At 46.9% G+C, this 23,097-nt stretch overlaps 1 long non-coding RNA gene across 1 annotated transcript in view; it reads right to left on the reverse strand.

Annotated features, from left to right (window-relative positions):
* Positions 1 to 14,628: 14,628 nt before the first annotated feature.
* Positions 14,629 to 23,097, reverse strand: part of LOC107052900 — a 38,888-nt gene continuing 30,419 nt past the window's right edge. The window contains exon 2 of the long non-coding RNA XR_005858906.1: positions 14,629 to 17,565. This is a non-coding gene — a long non-coding RNA (uncharacterized LOC107052900). The remainder of the gene's footprint in view (positions 17,566 to 23,097) is intronic.

Consider the following 23,097-nt stretch of genomic DNA (forward strand, 5'->3'; position numbering starts at 1 on the left):
AAGAAACATTTAGATGTTGTACTGAGGGATATGGTTTAGTGGGGAAATATTGGTGGTAGGTGGACAGTTGGACTGGATGATCTTGGAGGTCTTTTCCAACCTTGGTGATTCTATGATTCTGTGAAACAAAAGAGGTTGTGTGGAACTGCAGAAAGAAACCCAGAGTGCTGGTGGAGTGTCCACTCCCAAGCTTTCCAGTATTCAGCCCTAGAGAGTCATGCTGACCTGATCTAGTGTTGGTAATGGTCCTGATCCAAGCAAGAGGTTGGCCTCAAATCTTTCAGCTGTCCTTTCCAACCTTTTCTAGGACTCCATGAACACGAGGCAGGTAATTGTATGCCTACAAGGCAGCATAATCAAGTGGGATGAAATAAGAATTAATAAGAATGAATTTAAGGAGATAGTGCAATTTACACCAGTGAGCCTAGATGTGTAGAAAATTGATCTAATTAGACTAATGAAAGCTTTTTTTTTTTTTTCTTTTTTTTTTTTCAGTGAGATTATGAGTTTTCTTGACAGAGGTAACACGGTTGATGTAATTTACTTGGACTTCCTCAGGCCATTTTAGTTCATGGCATAGGATGATACAAAATTAGCATGTATCACAGAATATCCCAAGTTGGAAGGGACCCATAAGGATCACTGAGTTCAACTCCTGGCTCCACACAGGATCACCCCAAAACCTTAAGGTTTAAATGCTGGCTAATTCATACATCTCAGGAGGTGATAATGTAAGTGGAGAGTCATTATTTGACAAGTGGTAGTTTTGGCCTAGCTCCTTCAAATACAACCCAGAATGACACACAAAATGATTCTTACTGAAGTCTGAAGATGGCACAAGGATGCAACTATTGAGTAATGAAGAGGATATGTCTTTGATGCAGAACAACATGGATTGCCTGGGTTCTTGCTAACAATATCCATTTTCATGCATAAATGTATGACTCATAGCTTTGGAACAAAGCAGGAGACCTCCTAATAAAAGGGGTTTTCTACCCAAGCAGGCCAGAAATCTGCAGAGGACTTGGAGTTCATGGATATATGTGCCACTGTGAGATATGGCATCAAGAGTAATATGATCCTGAGCTGTACAAACATGAACTGTGAAAGAGGACAAGGGAGGTTGCATTATCCCAGCCTTTTGCACCAAGACAACAGTAGTGGGATCACTGCAAGCAGTCCTGGTGCCATGAGCTGGGAGGGGAGGAGCCAGGAGGGTGCTGAGAAGAGCCAATAGATGACTGCAGAACTTGGAAAAGATGCCACAGAGCAGAGCTGCCAGGACACAATCCATTCACTGGATGAAACAAACAGTCATGAGTGATTTGGTCATGGAATGGAAGAGCTTTACACTGGAGATAGCAATGCAGCAGCAAATGGTTCTCTTCAGTTTAGTATTTACAAATATTAAAAGATGCAATGGGGGGAAATGATGCAATGCGACTTCGGAGATTGGAAATAAGGCAAAAAGATACAGCTGGGGAAAACTGCAAGAAGCTCTAGTCAATTTCTTGATGATTGGAAATGGTCCAGTCTTTTTTTTTTTTTTTTTCTTTTTTTTCCTTCCTAGAAAAGAGCTTTAATGTTCTTCTTAATTCAAACAGGGATGAAGACGGGAAGCTCCTCTGGCAAATGTCACACAGATCAGATGAGATGGATACAATAGCCCTGTGTTTCTGAACATGTGCTTTTCAAAAAAAATGATGGATTCTCTCAGACTTATATCAGAGGCAGACTTTTGGGTACCTAAAGACAACTTTGGGGCTGGCAAGGCAGCTCCTGTGCCAAGCAGCTTGTCAAGGCCATATCCCAGGTCTGTGGTGGAGCGGGGAAGGGACCCAAAGCATACTCCCATCACCAGCGTTCACCCTCTAGGACCATGATCGGGGCAGGATGGTTTTCCCCTTGCAGCAAAGTCACATTTCGTGCTGCCCACACTCCCCCCTGCTGGTCACACTGGCCCATTTCTGGCTCAGTTTTCCGCCTACTTTAAATTCTGGAGGTGAGGCACAAAGATCACGATGGCATCTGGTCCCCCGCCTGGAGGTATGCGGGATTAAAATATCCCTCCCCGGTGTGCTTCATCGGGGCACGAATTTCAGCCTGGATGAGGGGAGCTATGAGGAATGCCTCTTTATTTGGCTGATGCTAGCAAGAAAATAAAGCCTGTGTAAACACTGTCATCCATGCCAAGGAAGCCTCTGCTTGCAAACACCACCATAGGAAAGACTCCACAGCATCAAAGAGACACGAGGGCCATTGGGCTCCCTGTGAGCAGGAATGCCATTAACTCACTTGGATGTTACCTCACGCTCTGCATGACTCATGGCTGGAAGTGGAAGCACGATTCCATTACCTGTGCACTCTGACAGCGCGGCCGTAACCCCAGCAGAAATAGATTGTTAACAATTAACTTATTAGTATTGTTGTTGTTGTTGTTATTACTAAGAAGTCAGGCACTGGAGCACTAATTTAAGGGAATGGCCTGTCCCCCTGCCACCTCCTGCCAGCCGCTCTCTGAAGACAAGCGTTTGCTGCCCAAGATAGGGATTAAGGAGAAAAATGAAGGAAGGTTTCCGTTTCTGAGATAGCTGGTAATAATTAACATGTGGCTAATGGAGGGGCATGTTAGTTGGGCTTTCCAGGGAATGTATCCTAGCTGCAAGAAGATGGAAAAATTCCAGAGTGAAATGCAACTGGCCTTGCACCTCATATTTCTTGTGCTCCCCAGATCCCATCAGGCCATTAGAAGGCCTGACTATGCACGCTGAAGTTACTCTGAGCACTTTCTTTGTGTGTAGAGGACTCTGGGGCAAAGCTGCTAAACCCCAGAGAAGAAAACCAGTGCTCTGTAGCTATTGCAGAAAGCGGAGACAGAACACCCATGGGATACCTCAGTCTCTCTGGCAAAATCTGCCAGAATAACCCTGTGGACTTCTGCTGAAGGTCCCCCAACCCCAACCTACTCTTTCAGAAGAAGTTGTTTCATCGGACCATGTATAGCCCTGGCTTCCACACGAAAGATCTCCAATCTGTTGTATCAATCAACGCAACAGACAGCATGTGGTCTGGCCTGCGGGCTGTGCACCACCACCATCACACTTTGAATAAAGCAATAAGGGAGCCCAGACCTTGCAGTAACAGGGACAGCATGGCCCCACCAGTGATAAGTTGCATTTTTAGTGTATCTCTGGCCTATCTGGTAAGGAATCCAGCATTAATTTCCTCTGGAGTAGGACAATTCGCGCACTGTCAGTCCATACACAGCCAGTTTTCAAGCAAGGAAGTGAAGAGCAGCTTCTCCCAACAACTGGGATTAGACATATTTATATACAAAGAGTAAAAATCACCATCAGTTTGTGCTATCATTGTTTACTATTGCATATGCAGTAGGAATAGCTCAAGATAGCGTAAGAAAAATAGCTGAAGCCGTACAAACATATAGATTCTGGGGTATTTATGAGACAAGATAGCACAGTGAGGAAGGATAGATAAGGTGGTGCGGGAAGAAAATGAGAGACTCTGCGCAGGGCAGTTGAGAGATTGAGGAAGACGTGAATTTGAATGAGAGTTTGAAACATCAGATGATCACCAAAGGGCTGTCGTGGTTTTCTTCTAATAAACACGGAGACAGCACAAATGGAAGAAAAACATGTTGAAATCTTAGCTCACATTAGTAGCATATAAAAAAGGAAAAGGTCTTTCTTTCAGCTCTGCATGGGCAAAGACTCACATGGGAAAGGGGAGTGAAGGACCATTAGTAATCACAAAACCCAATCTCCTGTGATTACCATCCAACCTTTAAACAAAAAGTCTTCACAAACTGCCAACTGTAACCATAATTCCATTGTCTTTGCTGCCCAGTCCCTGGGCTCACAGTTACAGGCACTCATGCAGAACGCCAGGTTATAATTCTGATAGCTGGTGGAGACAAAGAGAAAGTCCATCAGGGAAAGATAAATATTGTTCTATAAAGATCACCAACCAAATCTACTCAAATTCCAGAAGATAAGATCGTTAATAATTTCCTGCTCAAAGTGGTCGGCCCTGGCCTCTCCTGCAACCTCTTGTTCCCATGAAGATAACATTTTTGTATAATATATTTTTTTTTAAATTACCCCAAAGTAAAGCAGTTTTCCCCTGAGTAAAATTTCTGCCCCTAGTTTAGCAAATGTTGGCTTCAGGCCATCGCGCTTCTTTCTTCTCCAGTGGGCTGTATGGTGCTTCTGAAGAAATGCTGCTTTGTTGGAGTCGCTCAAGCACTTTGTTTTAAGCAAAGCAGAGTTTCTACCCATCTCCAAAAGAGGGAAGTACTCCATAAGCGACAGCTACCTGTTCCTCTTACCAGACTGCGAGCTCTTTCGGCTTTCCCTGGAGAACAAAGTAGCTGTAAGCAAATTTGGAAGTAAATTCTGTATTTTAAGGGCTGATGACACACTTTGATCGCAAATGTGCAGAATCACTTTCTGGAATTGTTATCTACCAGTGGGCTCCAACGCATTCAGGCTTTCTCACACAGTCTAATAGCTGAAAGTTTACAAGCCTGGATTTATTTCCAAGCATTTGCAAGCCCATTTTGGTTTGGTGATACATTCCCTTCAGCTAGAGAAAACATTTTGCAGGAGCTGCTCTCTGGCTCTTCTAGCTCTGAAACATCCCCACAGCAGAGCAGCTGCAGAAGTGATTTGCCTCATAAGAAGGACTGTAAAGTGTTTGCATCTCCGGGTAGGGGAAAAAAGGACCAATCACTACTAGAACGACATCATATCACGTTCTGCAAAATATCTGCAGCCACGACCACTCCTTAAAGCAGAGCTGAGCTCCCGTGCCTGCCTGGTGCTGCTCACTCTCCAAACTCCCACCCAGAGCTGTTCCCTCCGTGCTGCCCCACAGGAGCCATCCGACTATGGGGCAGAAAACGGACCCTGCTGCCCCAAAATGTGGCATTTTGATTATTGCCACGCATCAGGAGGAACCGCTCTCGGAGCCAGATACAAGGCTGTGCTTCCGTGGTGGGCATCGGAGGTCAGGAAGTTATCGCTTTATTTGTAAACATGAGAAAACTTCATCTGGAGTCAATAAAAACATGGAGTCCCATGGGGCCTTTCTCCGAGGCGAGCAATAAATACAAAGAGTTCATCCACACAGCGAAGGGAAATTGGCAAAGAGCAGCAGCGTAATCGTATGTTACATTGTGTATCTACAGGCCCTTTGATCCCAGGATATTTACAAATATTAGTGAGTCATGCTTCTCAAGCACCTTTTTGGAAGGTATCGTTAGATCATTTTCCAGATGGGGAAACCCAAGGGAGAGAGAAGTGATCCTTCCATAGCCACACAGAGCGTCTGTGACACAGCCGACTGCAGAAACCAGATATTCTTGCTTCCAGTCCTTTGTTTTTAATTATAGCAACATTCTTTCTCTCGTATTTTAGGCTGTATTTTATAACAAGTCATGTATGAATACACCCCTGTGGATGACATTTCTTGCTGGTTTACTTTCCAAGAGTTACACTAACACTTTACTCCTTACACTAAATAAAAGTTAACTGATCTCCTTATAGCAGAAAACTCCATAATGAGTACATACCACAGTCACGCAGATAGTGTTCCTCATAGAAGATAGCAATCGTCTTTACAAGCAAGCAAAACAATACTGGAATGTTTGAGAGGGAAATTTTAACAGATGTATCTGCTTATATGAGTGAATGCAAAATAATGTTCTGCTGTGCTATCTTGGTCAAGTTCAGCAACTGTCACAGTGTCTTAAGGGCTCAAATTTACAGAGACAGAGTTTACTGTCTGTTGGTCTCATAGAAAGGCAGAAAAGAAATGAGAAAATGGCCAAGTACTCGCAAGTAGGTGAGAAAGCAGCTATCTGCTGGCTCCTTTGTTACAGGGGCTGATAAAAGGAGCAGTGCCCTTTGGTGACACACCACCTAGCACTGCTCTTTTGCTCATGTCATGGATAAGCAATGACAGTTGTCATTAGATGACCTAACCCACAGCAGCTCTGCTTTCTTCTAGAACACCACAGCATTTTCCTCTTTTCCTTTTCCTTCTTTCTTTTCTTTATCCTTTCCTTCCCTTTCCTTTCCCTTCTTCCCTTCCCTTTCCCTCTCCTTGTTTTACAGCTTACAGATCCTCTGCATATAGCCTCCCATGCTTTAGAGGCAGAACACTGTCACAGAGTTTAGGCTAATGGGATAACTACACTTACATACAGGACCAGTACTTACTAACTGATTTTTGCAGGCCGTATCAAAACATTCAGAACCTCCTGTCTCCTCCCTGTGAAAACTATAAAATCTTCCCATCTAATCCATAGATAAGCGGGTGAGCTGGGCCCCTGCACTGATTCTGTTCCCTACCACCCCTGAGGTGGTATGGGAATTTGATCCCTTTATCACTTTCTCCTGGGCTTTCCCTTGAGCCTCACTCTTCTTTGCTCTCATCCCTGATTTATCTGTAATTGCTCTGGATTTTACCAGAGGACGTTTTGCTGGTGTGATAAACCTGTCCAGATGTTGGCATTTACATCAGAGCTAGACGTCTAGACTTACTCTAGCAGTCAGTGGAGAGAAATAGGCAATCTGGGGCACGGGTAATTTCATTTTCGGGTAGATGTTGAAAAGAGCTCAGATGAACCAAGTCCTGCAAGTGCATATCTCCTCATTGGTTTACAAAGATTGCCTGGAGCATAAGCTCAAACATAAACATCAAAAGTTAGGTGAGATGAAAGTGTGTGGTCCATAGAGCACCTAATATGAAGGCACTTCAGTGTTCACCGGACTCTGGGTCTTTTGTAGTGCATGAAGTAGTATCTATGCTTGTGTTTTTCCCATGAGGGGACCAATAGAAAATAAGGGAGAGGATTTTCTGCGAAGAAGGCACAACTGTACACGCCTTGTCTGGGAGTGGTATTCACTCACATGGCTGAAGATAGCTTGGCTTGAGCCTCAGCCCCAACAACTTTGGTTCAAGTTCAAGTTCTGACTCCATCAGTGGAGTCAGATTGCTTTGTCCCAGCAAGGAGAGGAATGTCTTCACAGAAATCTCCATCTGTGGGAAGTGCTCATTGTCTGGTGTTACCAAGCATTGTCAGTATGATGCAGTCTTCCATATTTCAGCCCGTGTTTGCCCAAAAGTAATGCAAGGCAAAATGCTTCATCTCCAAATTTATACCTTGAAGGTGTATCAACTCAGTTGTCTTCATCACCACAGTTTGCCGCTTGTCACCAGTGACATGTTGTCTTCTCCACCTTGTGGCAGGAGACCACATACAGACCTCCTTCAGATGTAAACAGCAGGTATGGCAATTACTACTTCTGCTAATGATGCAGATGGAGAGAGTCCAGCAACCCTAGAGAGCAGACCTGTAATCAAGTAATGACAAACTACTCTCTTATGTAGATGCTAGAGTAATTGTAATGGCAGTAGCATGACTAGTGAGAGAATGAAACTGAAAAGCCACCCTCCTCTCCAGACCAGCCATTTCTTCATGTTCTTCTCACTAGAAGACTGCAGACAAGCACTTCTGCAAATTCCGTGTTTTTGTTGTTGGATTTTTTTTTTTTACCTTTCTTTGACATCAGGGCTGGATCTCATTATATCCATATTCGTCTTCAAATCTGGCTACATTTACAGAACATCAGGATCTCCACGAGATCATTAAAGACATCATCCCATAACTGAAGAGCCTGGTTCACTGTGAGAACTCTGCTTCCCCAAAAGCAAATTTTCTGAAGCTGTCTGAGTAAAGAGGGAGGGGGTTTTGTGAGCTCACTCTAAACTATCTTCCTAATCCAGTGGAACTGTCTGGAAGATTTTGCACTCTGTATAATCCTCTACTCTCTGCTATTCCACAGTCCACTACTGCTTCAGTTTTGATTGGGTGAAAGTCCTAGTGGAATCCAAATAGCTATCCATGACTGCTAGTTGTTTTTGCTTTCAGACAACCTACGTGTAAGAAATGATTTACAAGTGCGCTCTCCTTGCGTTATGAACTAAGATTGTTCTCAGTTTTCCTTTTCTTGTTCTCTAGGAACGTTTATTGGCAGAAGAGTCTTTGTTTCTTAGAAGTTCATCAGCTCGCCATCTGTTTCTCCCATGATGTCACCGCTCTCACTTTTGCCTCATCGTTACTGCCACGGCAATCAATCAGAACTGGATGCCTCAAATGTCTGACCTTCAGGAAGAATTAAAAAGCGGAACTGAAAGGAGATGAAGAACAAATAAAAAAAGGATAATGGGAATCAAACCAGAGAAAAAACAACGGTTCAGCCTCTGATTGCCTCTAAATGTGATTCTTCTTCTGCATTATGGCATCATCTTTCAAGAATATTTTAAAGTTGGCTTCCAAATAAAAACTGTTTGAATTTATAGACTTTAAGAGGTAGTTAATAATGTTCTCATAGTGTTTTTAAAAAGTGATTTTTCTTCATCCTCATACTCAGCCTCCTGCACCCTGAATAACAAGAGACAGTGGGAGAGCTACAGGCGGTTCTTATATCATAAGATAAAGAGAATAGCACAAAGCTGTTCTAAGTTGAGAGATTCGTTTTTTTCACTTAATATTGGTGCCCAGTAAGTATAGGGTAAAAAATCAATCTTCGTTAACAATCACTGCTTTGTAAATGTCGATAGAAGACATCTGCTGGTTCTGAAACGCATCAAAATCAAGGAGGATCCACATGCAAGAACTCTGTTGTTTCTAGCAAAGAAACAAGCAAACCATTCCCTCTTCCCATTTTTCTTTCTTGTGCTGATCACGCAATGTCAACAAACAAAGAAGGCCATAAACCAGTTGTATTTTGCCTTGGCAGGGCACCTGTAGCATGTGCTTGCTCTTACATAAAACAGAGCTTTTAAACTGTTTCTTTTATTGCTCCCTCCGGTATCAAGGTGCCCACAGCATTCCAGCCAGGAGCTCTCAGCTGCTTCTGGGGTTGTAACAATGCCAGAAATACCACTGCAAAGAGAAAGGCTTCCTCTCCATAGACCAGGAATAACATTTTCCACAGATCCCCAGCCTGCACAGGTTAATGCGACCACAGGCTTCTTCCTCAGCCCCCTGTAGTGTCTGTCATGATGAAAGCGTTTGAAAGCTCTGTCTTTGTACGTTAAACTTCCTGGAACCAACAGGAGGGCTCAGTATGGAGTTTTGCAATCTGAGCATCCATCTAAGGGGCCGTGTTCCTCATGAAGTCCCAGCGCTGCGTATGCTGCATATCTGCGCTAGCAATTATTGCAAAGGGATGCAGCTGAGCCTGATCTCAACACAGCTGAAGCGTGATTGCTGCCAAGAACAGAGTGTGTTCAGCGCTGCATTAAGAAGTATGGTTCGTCTTCAGTTGCAGGAGCGCTCCTTGTTCTCATTACCTCTCCTGGGTGCCAGAGTCTTTGAGGTAAGCGAGAGAGTCATCTCCCGCCTTGCCACAATAAAAACAGGCTTTGGAACCTCATTCAGCTGGAAAATATTCCCTCCAGGTGTATGTCCGTCCTCGCTGGAGGATTTGGTACATCCTAAAGCTAAGCAATTTCTCATTCACCTTTAGGCATATATGTATATATTTATGTGTGTGTGTGTATGTGGATATATCTACATATATCCATATGTATTCATCCAATAATCTGGAATAACATTTCGTCCATCTTTGGTAATGGATAAAGTTCAATCTTCAGACCATTTCACGTGTCTTTGATTTCTTTGATTTTATCCTTTCACCTCCCCAAGACAAGTTCTCCTTTCCCTACATCTCACACTTGAGAATAGAGAATGAGTACAATGGTTTTTACCTGGATGATGATGTCTCTGTCTCTTTCCTAGCACGTCTAACTCACTGCCTCTGCACAAAGAAGTTGTTCTGAACAGACCTCTATAGTTGATTTATTTTATTTTATTTTTTTAGTATCAAAGAGAAACTATGGTGGGACACCAATTTTTGTGCTTGGTGTTTGGCTAGTATCAGCCAAGCAGAACTAAAGACAGACCCTTGAAGATGGTATTTAGGTTCACTCCAGGAAATGGAGCGATAAGACGATCGCTGTAAACACACATGAAGAAATGATGGCTGCAATAGTGCACAGTCACCATACTCTCCCAGATGGCCCTTCCCAAGAGTCCAATGTTCCCCATGTACAGTTTGAAGCAAGACGCCCATCAGTGCTGCCTTCTTCTTCAAACATGACGTAAGTGTAACTGATCCCTTCCAGTAGTTATGGATGAACACGCCACTTCTGATGGCTGAATCAAAGAGGGCCCCACTCATCTCCAACTGCATCGTTTGTTTCCACATATCCATGCTCAGACTCTCCTCTATTTCTCCCTCACCCCTGGTTTCAACTTTTCTTCCTCTTTCCTCATCCATTGCTCCCCACACCTCACTTTACCTTCAGAACTTTCTCTCCATTCACCCTTACGTTGTGTGCACAAACAGCAGTGGGTGGAGCGGCTGCTGAAATCTTACTGGATCCACAGTATGGGCAGCGGGGTCTGCACGCACATCAGAACAAAACCTCAAGGGAAATCCTAAAGCCAAGCTACGACGTCAGGATTTTGCTCGAAAGGCAAATACATCTGTAGCTAAGAAAATGAACCCCTGGCACTAGACAAGAGAAGCAGGGGGTTTTGAAATTGGGCTGTTTGCCCAGAAGTCCCCCTACTAATCCCTGCCTCTGACTTTTGAGGGTGATCCAAAAGGAGAGTTAATTTGCATCCAGATTCTATGACTTCAGGAGGAGAAGCAAGGAAGGCCTTCAGCTTCTCTCCCTTCGCTTCACCCAGCCTCTCAATGACCACTTCACTCACGGCTGCACTGGCCCAAGTGTTTGCCTCATCAAAAGAAACCGGAGTACAGCGTTTATTCTGGGAAATACAGATGGGAGTGAAGGGAAGGCGGGGGGGGGGGAGATCTGTTTCCATGGTTTCCAGCTCCTTCTTTCTCGATGTTGCTTCCCTCCTTTTAAGCAGTTAATTTCTCTAGTTTGGGGGCTCATGCCCAGCCCTGCCTCCACTCCAGTATTTCTTGCACCACGACGGGGGCATCTGCACCTTGGCAAGTCCTTCACAGAGAAGACAAGGCAGCAAAGGGAGCAGTCTGCTCCTACTCATGCCAGGGCAGGCTCTGTGACATGCTACACCCTGAGTGTGTTTTGAGGTCGCTTTGCCCCACCGCCACTTCCTCCTGCTCTTTAGGCAGCACCTCTGCTGCACTGAACCATGAGGGATGCAGTACCTGGGGTAAACCACAGCTTCCCCCCCCCCCCCCTTGCTACTTTCCCAGGGGCAGGAGGCTCTTTGCAGCCCCCATTTCTCTTTCTTAGCTCCACTGAAACACTCCAGCAACTCTATATTTCAGAGAGCAGCCCATGAGTCTAACAGCCCCAGAGGCTGTACACAATTAGGTTCTGTTGGTGGCACGCTGACCATGTCCCCACGCCATGCCCTCCATCCTGACCTCTTGGCTCTTCCTCCCAGGCAATCCCTCGCTCCTTCCCCCCCCAGATCCCTTCCTGAGCAGATCCTCCCCACAGACCAGAGGCAGACGTTCCCTCTGGAGGCTCTGTAAAGGAAAAGAGTCGGCTCAGAGAGATCTTTTGTATTGCCCTGAGCCCTGAATTTTCCTGGGAACACCTCCCACTTGCTTTTTATACTAAGGAATGAATGTAGCAAAGCTTAGAGTTGGGCTCATGGCTACAAGTCCAAACACAAGAAAAGGGAAAGCAGGACTGAAAAGCTAGCTACCCTATAATTAAAATATGAAAAGGATTAAGCTTATCTTCTCCTTAGGAAATAGAGGAGAAGTGGGAAGTGGCAGTGTAAGGGGCCTACAGTTGAACGAGCTTTGTTTGCAGGATAAGTGGCTTTTATTCCCGGTGAAGAGAACTAAGCCGTGTTTACAAATAATCCTGACAGTCCAGCCCTGACTGTGCTCCAAAAATGCCCCATCCCTACTCCTGGATTGCCTCAGCACTGAGTCCCCAGAGGCAGGGAGAAGCAGTAAATCACAACAGCAATCCAAAACATGACACAAAGTTTTGAGCAATATTTTCTTGTGCTTTGTGGTACGTAGAGGACTGCTGTCCCCACATCCCACTGGCAAAATTGCTCTGGTAACAAAAATATTATTGTCTGCACTATGACGGACAATAAAGACCCCTCAGGCTCATTGTTTTAGAGCTGGGATTTAGCCCAAGTATCCTTACCACGCCTCTGCCTCTAAATGCTGTGATTCAGTGATTTGGCTGTGGGCTAGAGAGCGGCTCCCTCCCATCTGCTGCGTGGCTCAGCCCATAGGTGGGACAGAGGTGATGCGAAGGCCTCGGGCTGGTCTGCAGGACAAGGGCAAGTCACACCCCTGTGAGAGATGGTGTTTAGGCGCCCTTTGGGAGGAGAGTGGTTGAGAGGTGACCAGTGTGCCTCCTTCACCCTCCTGCCCAGCCGCTGGCTCTGCTGCTCTGGATTCCCTTCATCCCACCGCCGAGTTCCCAGGTCCTGTGTCGTCTGAACCCTAGAGGGTACTAGAGAGCAATATTCAGCCTCCTGAGAAGCCGGCTACTTGCCTGTGGTCCCGGTGGTGTCTTTCATGATAAAAGGAAGCTATGTTGTGTACCTTAGAGGAGACGCAGGGCCTGAGCATCTCCCTCAGTCACCACTGCTCTCTGAAGGAACCCTTCAGAGCCCATTCAGTACAGGGGACATTATGCAAAGCCTTGCAAAGGGTCTACTTCCCCCTGGTGACCACAGAAGGGTCACCTCATGCATGGTCATCAACAGCCCAACTTTAATGACCAGGAGTCCCTTCGTTATCACCACTTACGTTTTACAAGACATGTTGCTCAGGTACTATGGTGATGTGGACCATAAAAAAAAAAAAAAAGAAAAAGGGTCCAAGGATCCAACCTAAGTACTGTTACTGCATTGCTCCAGACCTCCAAGCAATGAATCCACATACCCTGAGGAGAGCTTGAAGGGTGAGCACACACACTGCCCTGCCTGGAATCATAACGCAGAATGGGATCATCCCAAACCCATCCCATCTAGGCACTCATCCAAATTTTGAATGTTCTGCAAGTTCAGACACAAGAGAAACATTTTTGCCCTTTCTGCTTTGCCCTGTGATGAGAGAAGAGCAGCAGAGACTGGGTGGGAAGAGTATCAAGAGGACCCCACCAAATGATGTCCTTGAAAATAATGACCAGTCTTGGTGACTGACTTGTTTCTCCCTCCTGACCCACACAGCGCCCTGATGCCAATAAAGCCCTTCTGCTTCTGGAGAAAGGAACATCTCTGATTCCTGACAAGCTGCAGTGCCAGATGTTGGCACTGATGAGGAGCATATTGTCTGTCTGCCAGCTTTGTGAGCTTGGCATGTTAATTACACCTAAATGTATAGAAAGTTTGGATCAGATCTAACTGCTTGCAATTATAACTTCCTATCTGGATGGCAAAAGCATGCAGGAGTTCACAATGCATGGAGTCAAAAAAAGTACGTGTTCAGAGCAGCAGGAGAAAGAGCCTGAAGAGCTTCCTAAAGAGTGGAGGGGAAAACAACAACAACAACCTGTGCCTTTCTTATCTCTTATCTCATTTTAACTCGGTGGAACTGCAACTTGTGCCCTATTGCATAGCTGAGTGTGCCTAGAGTCTCATTTTGGAGATCACTTCTTACATTGGGATTTTCTTGTTCACAACCTCTTTCACAGGCTTGCTGAGCCATATTTCAGTGATCCCTGATGTTCCCAGGAGTCAGAGACACACAATAGCACAATAGCAAAGGGGGGGGGGGGGGGGGTCTCATCTGATAGCACTTCATAACATTCTTTCATCCCTTCTGGGTGCAAGTTTCTCCTTTCCACCAGCTGTCCTCTTCTTGCCCATTGTCCTCAGACCTCTCCTAGCTGTTCTCCTTGCACAGATATGGGCTCTCCCACATTCCATGGTAAAAGCACAATCGATCCTGACACCACTTCCACCAACAACCTGTTTGAAAGATAGAAATGAAGGAAAGGATATGGTGGGGGCAGTTAGTTGTTTTTAACTGGTTAAAAAGCTTTTTGTAAGAGCTTGACACAAGATTTTCAACAAGGAAAGATAGCTCTGGTCCAAGCCAGGAGATGTCTCCTTTCTGTGACCTAAACCAACAATACAGAAGTTCTGCGTGTTCAAAGTTGTTACTTTTTTCATTGCTCAGATGAATTAGAGAAATAGGACATCCACAAACATGTCCCTAAACCATTCCAAATAAAGACAACCAAACCAAACTTTAGCCCTCCAAAGATCTCATGTGTCCATTGGTCAGCAGGCTCTAATAATGATTCTGAGGGAAGTCCTTTGCAAATACTCATTCCCATTTGAAAACACAAACAAAAGGTTCAGCATCGAGCTGGAAACGGATCTGCAAACAAATTGAGCTCTTTGTGTCACTGAACAGATCTAAATAACTTGCAAAGCAATCTTAATGTTCCCCATGCTCTTCAGCATAGGCGTTGCTGTCATTTTAGTATTTCCCTGAGAGTTTGAAAGGAGATACATCATTTTATAGAAGCCATTCTGGAAAAGAAAAAAAAAAAACAAAACACATTTTCCTTATCATCTTGTAAGCAAGAACAGAACTAGATTCGTTGCTTTAAAATTTATTATTTTCAGGCACTACGCCATGCTGTTTTCAGGCACTGCAATCTTACATCATTAAAAATGTATTTGTTAATTCCTGAAGCACATCAGATTTTACGTGGCTGCATCCACACAGTGCTGTAGGAAAGCCTGACCAAGAAGTGACCTGAAGCCCTGCAAAGCCCAAGCCTTGCTCTATCCCTGTGCTCCCATCCCCACTCCCAGGTGCAGAGCAGTTGCAGGTCAGCACACGCGTGGCCACACGCAGCATGCCCTGAATCAATGAAACCACATCACTGTAGGAGGAAAACCAGATGAGCACCAGACAAGGTTGGTCATGAGTGCAGGCTCAGGCCCAAGCACACATTCAGGAGGTACATCCCTGATGGAACCACAGAAGAGGCAGCAGCTATTCTGGCAGCAGCAATCAAAGTCCAAGTTTCCAGAAGGCTTTTAAAAGTGTCAGACCTCCTGCACTGGCCCAGAGATGAAGGCACATTCAGAAGCTGCTTACTGCACTTCAGGTTCTGTTTTCACTCCATAAAGAAAATAAATGTTTTGGCCACGAACACAGTCAGTTGTTTGGCTTTTGCTATGCATTCGCGGGGAAACTTCCTAGTAACATCTTGCATTGTCATCAAATACCACAAATTTGTTCCTATCCACTGACTTAGGCTCAGGCTTGAATTCTTGATTCATAGACTTTGAACTTGACTCAGGGTAACATAGTTTTATCTGAGGTTTGCAGTCTCCTCATGCCATCGAGGGCCAGCCAGAACATCTCGTCTGACCTCCTGCCACCCCTAGGCCACAGACTTCCGCTGTTCAAGAGTTGCGCTTGGTTTCAGCAAATCTCTGCTAGAAGTGCCAGGAGAAACCCCAGGATTTTTGTTTTCCAGTGAAAATGAGGTCTAGACATTAACTGGCTGATTTTTTTTCCAATACAATTTTGAGAGTGGGAGCTTGTAACGCGATGGATAGCACAGCAATGACAGTAGAGCAAGGTCCCAGGCTGCAGCAAGTGAGGATTTGCAGAAATACAACAGCTGTGGGCACAGAAATAAGGGAAAGAAGCTGCTTACCCTTGGAAGACCTCACAGGTAGGCAGGGATCTTCAGCAAGATACCTTTGCCTCTACTGCCAACCCTTAAATGAGGTCTGGGAAGGGGATCCTGGCTCCACCCCTTCTGGTCACTCAGCTACACTACATGCACCTGAGCTCCCCTGGGTTGGCCCTGTCTTCCCACCAGGTGCTCAATCACTGGTTCAAGCCATCACTTAACATTTCCACTATAGAGCTTCACAAAGACAAAATTATGGTAAAATCTCTATTACTCCAGTCACAGAATCACAGAGTCATTAATTAAGGTTGGAAAAGGTCTCTAAGATCATCTTATCCAACCACCAACCCACCCCCACCATGCCCACTAACCCATGTTCCTCAGTGCCACATCCACACAGCTCTTGAACACCTCCAAGGTGTTCCTTTCATCCCATCCGGGTGAGGACAGACCAGATCGTGCCCAGCTGTTCTCCTGGTTCTCAGTGGGAGCTCAGGACAAGGCCACTCATGCCAGCCATTCTGCCACATCTGCTGCATTGGCACTGAAGCATTTCCCTGCCTCTTATCCCCACTCTCTCCGCACCATCCTTGAATTCAGAAGCACAAATTAGACGTGAAAAAATACGATTTCTGAAGGCTAGTTATTCACATGTAATAAAAAAAAAGCTGAGTTCTCTCTGTAACTACAACCAAGAAACTGCGTTGTAAAAACCGAGCCGTTCACATCCTCTGCAGATCTTCAACACCCACCTGCTTAGGTTGTTCCCAGGAAACATGCATAGGAGAACAGAAAGGAAGGTGAGATGATCTTCTCCCCTCTTGAGTATGAAACAGCAATGACATGATGATTTATGAGATACTTTTCTCTAGCTTTCACCATCTAGAGAGATTCAAACTGCCTAGCTGGTATCAGTACTTACGGCCAAATTCCTGTGGGAGAAATTCTTGCTGAGTCAAGCTGGTGGAACAACAGAAATTCTGCTTTGTGGGAAATTCCAGGACCTCTGTTTTCTCCCAAAATTAATTGGAAAAATCAGAAATCAAAACTGTCTGCAGAATGACATTACCAAGCATATTGTTTGAATACTTGGAAGAAAAGTTAGGCCGGCCTGAGTTTTCCAAGTCACAGCTTTCTGAGAAATAAGCCAAGTATAAAACCTTTTGGACATTTCTGTGCTGCAATTCCCAGAGCCACAACACGCTGCAGTAAACAAGTGCAGCATCGCAGACAGCATCAGATGGCCCTGCAGAAAACACAGTGTTCCCAGTCTTCCCCTAGCAGACACACCAAGTTGGAAGGAGATTCCTTTCCTGGCAGGGCCATTTGTTGGGCTCCCTTCTGCTATCTGCGCAAGGTGAAAGTATGTTTATATTGTGAGTACTTTCTCTCCACTGTCATTACCTCTCCCACTCAGTGCGTGTGTTCCAGTGCAAAGGAAGTTGCAGATGACATAGGAGAGGGACAGGCTTTTAAGATGTTCTCCAGAGCCTTGAAACAAAGGCTACTACAAGGAACTCTCTGTGCTCCTTCCTGTGCAGAGAGTACGCACACACCCACACGGCAGCTCCTGAAGCCTGAATTGTGCAATCCCGTTCAGCACCAGTAAGGCTTCGAGCAAACAGTCCTGAATGCTCACTGAAATGAGATCACAAGGCTGAGTAAGAGTGACTTCATCCCTGCATCCTTTCACTTCATCAGGAATGGGAGTAATGGTCAGCAGCAGGCGGCTTTGTGAGGTGGTGCTCAGAGGACACAGTGTTTCCAGTGTGATAGCACATGGGACTCCAGCCTCCAACACCCAGCCTGGAACTGGAGTGGGAAAAAGGGCAGGAACAGACCAAGGCTCGGTGCCGCTCTTCTGTGTCAGAGCTGCAAGGGCTTTCCCTGTATCAAAGCAGAATCAAACAGAGATTTCATGAAGTAAGCAATCTCAGGACAAGGTTTCTCCGAGTGCCAGGACACCACGAAGGATGTAACAGAAATGCTATGAATTAATTGTTCTGCTAAATCCAGCCAGCACCTCCCGCTTCCGGATTGCTCAGAGGCACATTTGTAACAGCGGCAAATGCAGTCACTAAGAGTTACTCTGTGAGCTGCTGGAGAACTAAGTAGTGAATTTACCAAGGGCCAGAGCTGTATCAGCAAATTCAGTTCTGGGGAGTCACTGTTAGTGAGGCTTCAGTGGAGGTGTGAGACTTCCTAAAAGCTTCATCATTCTCACTAATTCTCCCAGACAGGAGAACCAAAGGCTAAGTGACTTGATTACATGCCTCCTCCCACCTCATTCCCTGTTTAGGAAACAGACACAGCAGTGTGCCACAGTGTTGAGAGTGACCTGTTGTGGCAAAGTTACCGAGATTAGTGGGTACTAGTGCGTACCCAGGAAGCAGGACCGATCGAATAGTTCAGGAGGAGAGCCAGATTTTCCCTAGGTCTTCTGCTGCAGGAGCCAGTCTTTATGATGGGCAAGGTTTATGCTACTGAGGGTTCATCTTCATGACTGAGTGAACCCACGTGGTCTACACTCCAGTACCCCTCCCACGTTATCTGACTTTGCAAGAGAGGGGTTATGTCTTTCTGGCTCCGCTTTGTGCTTTTGGAGGCTTATCCTACAGCCCCAAATGCTGTGCAGGAAACTGCACGGCGCTACAAACCCTTTCCCAGAGAACTGGCAGGAGAGCTGTCTCTCTGAACTAGGGCAAAGGGGGTGGATTATAGGAAGCCCCTGGATGACTAGCAGCATGGGCAAGCCCCCAGAGGACTAGCAGGGGCTGGCCTGCACCCACATTGCACAGCAGTTATGTCAGCAGCCTTGAGGTTATGCTGTAGCCCATCTCCTTGGCTGGCCAGCCAGCCCAAGTTGAAAAGCATATCTGATTTATAGGGATGTGGGTGTGGATAAGATACAAGCTACCAGCAACACTGGCGTTTTAATCTCATTAACTCTGCAGTGAACACCCACCCTAAGCAGAGAGGCCAGGGAGGCAGGGTGACTGTTACAGAGAGCAGGGCAGTCAGGCTTGTAGTTCTGGTCCAGTTGTAGCCTTCCCACTCTCCTTCCCTCACCTCACACACCCAGCAGTCCCATGGCCGCCCGCACAGGGTGGGAGCAGCTTGCCATCGTCCTTTCAAGTCTCCAGGACAGGAGATGTCAGCAGCCAGACCCCCTCCCTCTGGCGCTCATCCCTCCCCCACCTCCTCCCAGAGACCCCGCAGCTGGGCCCAGCGCACGCAGTCAGAAATGGGAGCTGTCAGCGCAATCACTGTGGGTTTCACAACCTCCTATTACTGCAGCTTTATGGTTTGCTTGCTCTGTGTGCCAGCATACGTGGACACGTACTCTGTGTCTGTGGATACGCACGCACCCGTGTGTCACGTTACCCATCTCCTTCAGCACAGGGGATCACCAGGACAGTGAAAAGGTGGTGGATATGGTTTGGCATCTGCACGTTTTGTGGTCGCTCCTTGTATCAGATGGGCATGGGAAATTCCTGCTAGACTCTGGCAACAAGACTCTCCCTTGGCTAATTTTTAATGGCAAAGGTTTTGTAATCACCATCCAAGCCTGAGGAGCAGAAATTCCTGAGGGGTAATTGGCTTTGTCGGTCTGTTGGGCACACTCAGTCTTGATCTCTTCAATTACTGCGCACATGTACCTACTTTCACACTGACACGCCGGCGAGGACAGGCCTGCCGGCTCATGGATGGATGCGTGTCTTCAAGCAGCACAATTGGCCCGGCAGCTAATGCAGCACACGAGACTAGCAGGGCACACCGGGCCCAACTTGGTGACAGCCACTTCACAACCAAGGTCACAGAGGGGATAGAAGCTGTGAGGACAGGGGGACAAATGCAGAAGGTCAGCAGTGTCTTCAACCACTTTGACTCAGCTTTCTGACCAAAAACATTTCCTCCTGCTGCCGCTTAGGACACCTCGTTGTCCTTTCCAACCAGGCCTTCTTCATGCTGAAAAAAACTGCAGCAATCCCCCCGGTGGAGACACAGCTTCCAGTGGCAAAAGTCTGCCCTTGCCAGGGTGGCTTAACCCTGATGAATTTGCTGCCAGCAGAACAGCACATCATCTGGAGCCTCTTGCCAGCATTTCTGCATCAATGGGAGGGACAGGATGACTTTTTCTTTCCTTAATTAATAGAGTTATGCAGGCAAAAAATTTTGGGGAATAGATCAGGCTGATGACCCCTTAATGCTGCCTCATCAGCACACAACTTTTAAAGGATGCATGTGACACTGAAGCATGCTTTGAAGCCCCTCCGTTGGACCCGAAAGGGCTAGGCATAGGCACAAATCTTCAGTTCCAGCATCCACTATATCTCATTACGTGCCAAACACCACTGGGGCCTCAGGCACAGCAAACGAGGTCAGTGTACGCATGGGTTACCCTCCTCATGTATCCCATGCCTTCAGCATGGCGTGACATTCATCTGTGCCATCTCCCATCCCCATCTGTCCCACTGGTGTCCCACCTGCACCATGTGCTACTCGTGTCCGTCCCTGTCCTTGCCACCCTCTCCCTGGAGCAATCTGTCTGCTTTTCCCCCTAAACCAACTGTCTGCCACTCTCTCCCATCTGCCAGTGGCCGGTGGGTTGTTCCCCCGTGCTGCTGGAGTTCACTGCAGGCAACTTTCACTCCCACAACTCCTCTAATTGCAGTCAGCACCCCCCAGCTTGGGGGGGCTCATAAATACCACGGCCTTGTGAGGGAGTCTCCCAGTCAGTAATTGACCAAACTTTCCAGATGCACTTCCAGCAAGAAATTAAAAAGCAATGTGACCCTTGTCAAGGGGACGGACACCACTCGCAACACAAACACCCTCTCCCACGAAAACCCCATCCCTGTAGGCTGACAGGGCTGGACGGAGCCACGGTGGCAGAGGTGCTGGTGTGCCATAAATCAGGCTTCCCCTCAGCCCTTTATCAGCACCACGCAGCATTGTGAGCGATGCGAGAAGGAGATAAGGGCCCACCGGGGCAGTCCTGGCTCCTCTGAGAGCTTCCATGCAGGCGGGCCTAGTCTGTGGCTGCCCACCCTACCCCATGCAGCCTGCAGCCTCTGTGCCCAGCTCCTGTCCACCGTAGCAGGCCTGGTAGTTTAACCTGGGCAGGCCACTGCTTCCCCATCCCATCTGTAAATGGCACAAGTGCTCAGCATGCAGGCAGAGGGGAATTTTTGAGGGGAGGGCATCCTCGAGCAGCAGAGAGGATGAGAGAGCCAAAATTCAGCCACTCCTGTAGCAGATAATCTGCCTCTCCTCTCCATGCACACTGCAGATGGCTCTTAGCTGGCCATGATGGTGGGCTGGCGGCCAGGAAGCAGCAAAAAGACAGTGGTGGAGTCCAAGGGGCATAAAGTGCCTTGGAAGTGCTGGTGATGTGCAGCACCCTGAGCAGGCACAGATAAGTGGTTTAAAGGTCCCTCGCCCCGCTGATCTCATTTCCCTCCAACAGCTCTAAATCCATCACTTAAAAATTCAGCGCTCCTCTGCTGGAGCACTGGGTGGCCCACCGGATGAATGGAGCTCTTCACCCCTGGGGCAGCAGGGAGACTCCAGCAAACAGGGCCAGGAAGGTGCTGGCATGTTAGCACATAGCTAGGTTATAATTTACATGCATATGTCATGCTTACTCCCATTAACGTCTCAGCTTGGAAGGTGACCAGTCTCCTTTCACCCCTGAAGGAAATGGCCTCATTAGAAAGCACTAGAAGGCCCGCGTGGCCACATTTGCCTGCAAAGCAAAGGTAGATTTGCGGAGACCAAAGACGATCCTGAACATTAGGTTTGTTCCCCTTCAATGGAGTTAGAAGGATAGCACTTTGCAGGGTGGGTTCTCTCAAGCTGGCTGGTTTCCCTGAGGGGATGCAGCACACAAACTCTTCCCTGCTGCAATTTCAGTGACCTCAGGTGGCACGCAGTGGGAATCATTGGGGTTTCTGTGTTTAAATAACACCTATGAGAGATTGCCCAAGGGTCCAATAAGGATCAGTTAGCTGGCAGGAGAGATCTTTAACTTCATGGCTAGTTCATGTAAGACGGGACCTTGAGGGCATTTAAAATGTGATTGAGCCCGTGCTGAATTTTGGCCTTGCTGTTGTCACTAGCACCGTTCACAATGAGTGTGACAAATACTGTCCCCTCCTGTACTCATCACTGCAACCATTTCAGAAGCCCCAGTGAAGCAACAGAGGTCAGCCTCAGCTGCATGGAAGGGCTTTGCCTTGCAATGGAGTTTTCCCCAAGCAGTTTTCCCACACCTAACACCCCATGCTTCTAGCACTCTGGAAAGCCACAGCCTCATCTTTTTCCACCATGTTTCCACCACCTCCACTTAACAAGCGCTGTAAAGCCCAGCGCAGGGCCACAGATGGAGGCCCGGAGTGAGGGGGGTGCTGAGTCTGTATATTCTTCCAGATATCCCCCCCTACACACTCCTCCACACACAACTATCCCTGCTCCTATCAGCAGTTTTGGAGCTGACGTCCTTTGTGACGCAGGTGAGGTTCTGCGGGGGCCACCAGTAATGATTTTCCCCCACTAAGCTCCCAGATCTGTGCTGCACTGACTGGGGAGATCCCCGCACACCTCATGCTCACCCCAGTGCTGGTAAGGTGCTGCTGGGTTCCACTGGGTCACGGAAAGTCAGGGCTGGTGACATAGAGGATCACCACTGATGTAGACACATTCAGAAAGCTTCTTGTTTAAACGCTGCTTCCCTGCTCCTATCAGACAGCATTTTCCCTCCTTTGGGCTGCTAAAAGGCTGTCTGAGAAAAGCCCTTGCTTGCCCTCGTAAGTAGCATTTCCAAGTGCTGAAACCAGGTCTTCAAGTTTTGAAAGCATTAGAGCTTGAGCCCACTGCCTGACTGGCTCCTCCATCAAGTTGAGATGAGGTGGATATACAGGAGTGATGGACTCAGGCTTGCAGTAGTTGCTTGAGGCAAGGATCAAGATTCAGAAAGGAATGGTTTCAAAGGCATCCTCACTGTCACGCCAGCATATACCTAGTGTGGAAAGGTGATTTCTATCCTATCCTGGATTGATCACACAAGAAACTTTAAAATTGAAGTTAATGTGAGCAGACACTGCAAGGTGGGCAGAGGGGCCAGGATGACAGACATTCACGCAGTGAACATCTTGATCTGAGGTTCTGGAATCCTCTAATGCCTTGGTACATAGGGTCGGAGCTCTCTGACTAGGCATTGAGCTAAATTCCTGTGGCTTCGGGTCCAAAGTAAACTCCACCACAGTATGAGAAGCAGCCTCTGCTCCTCTCCAACTCCCTTCGTTTGTCCCTTCCTTCTTGCCCCAGCATCCCACTCACCTTGTACCCAGATCTCTTCCCTCTCTTGCATTAGCACTACAGGAGGGGTTTGAGCAGAGGATGGGACACGCAGGAGAG

The sequence above is a fragment of the Gallus gallus genome, chromosome 3 (genome assembly GCF_016699485.2).
Source record: "Gallus gallus isolate bGalGal1 chromosome 3, bGalGal1.mat.broiler.GRCg7b, whole genome shotgun sequence".
NCBI classification, from domain to species: Eukaryota; Metazoa; Chordata; class Aves; order Galliformes; family Phasianidae; genus Gallus; species Gallus gallus.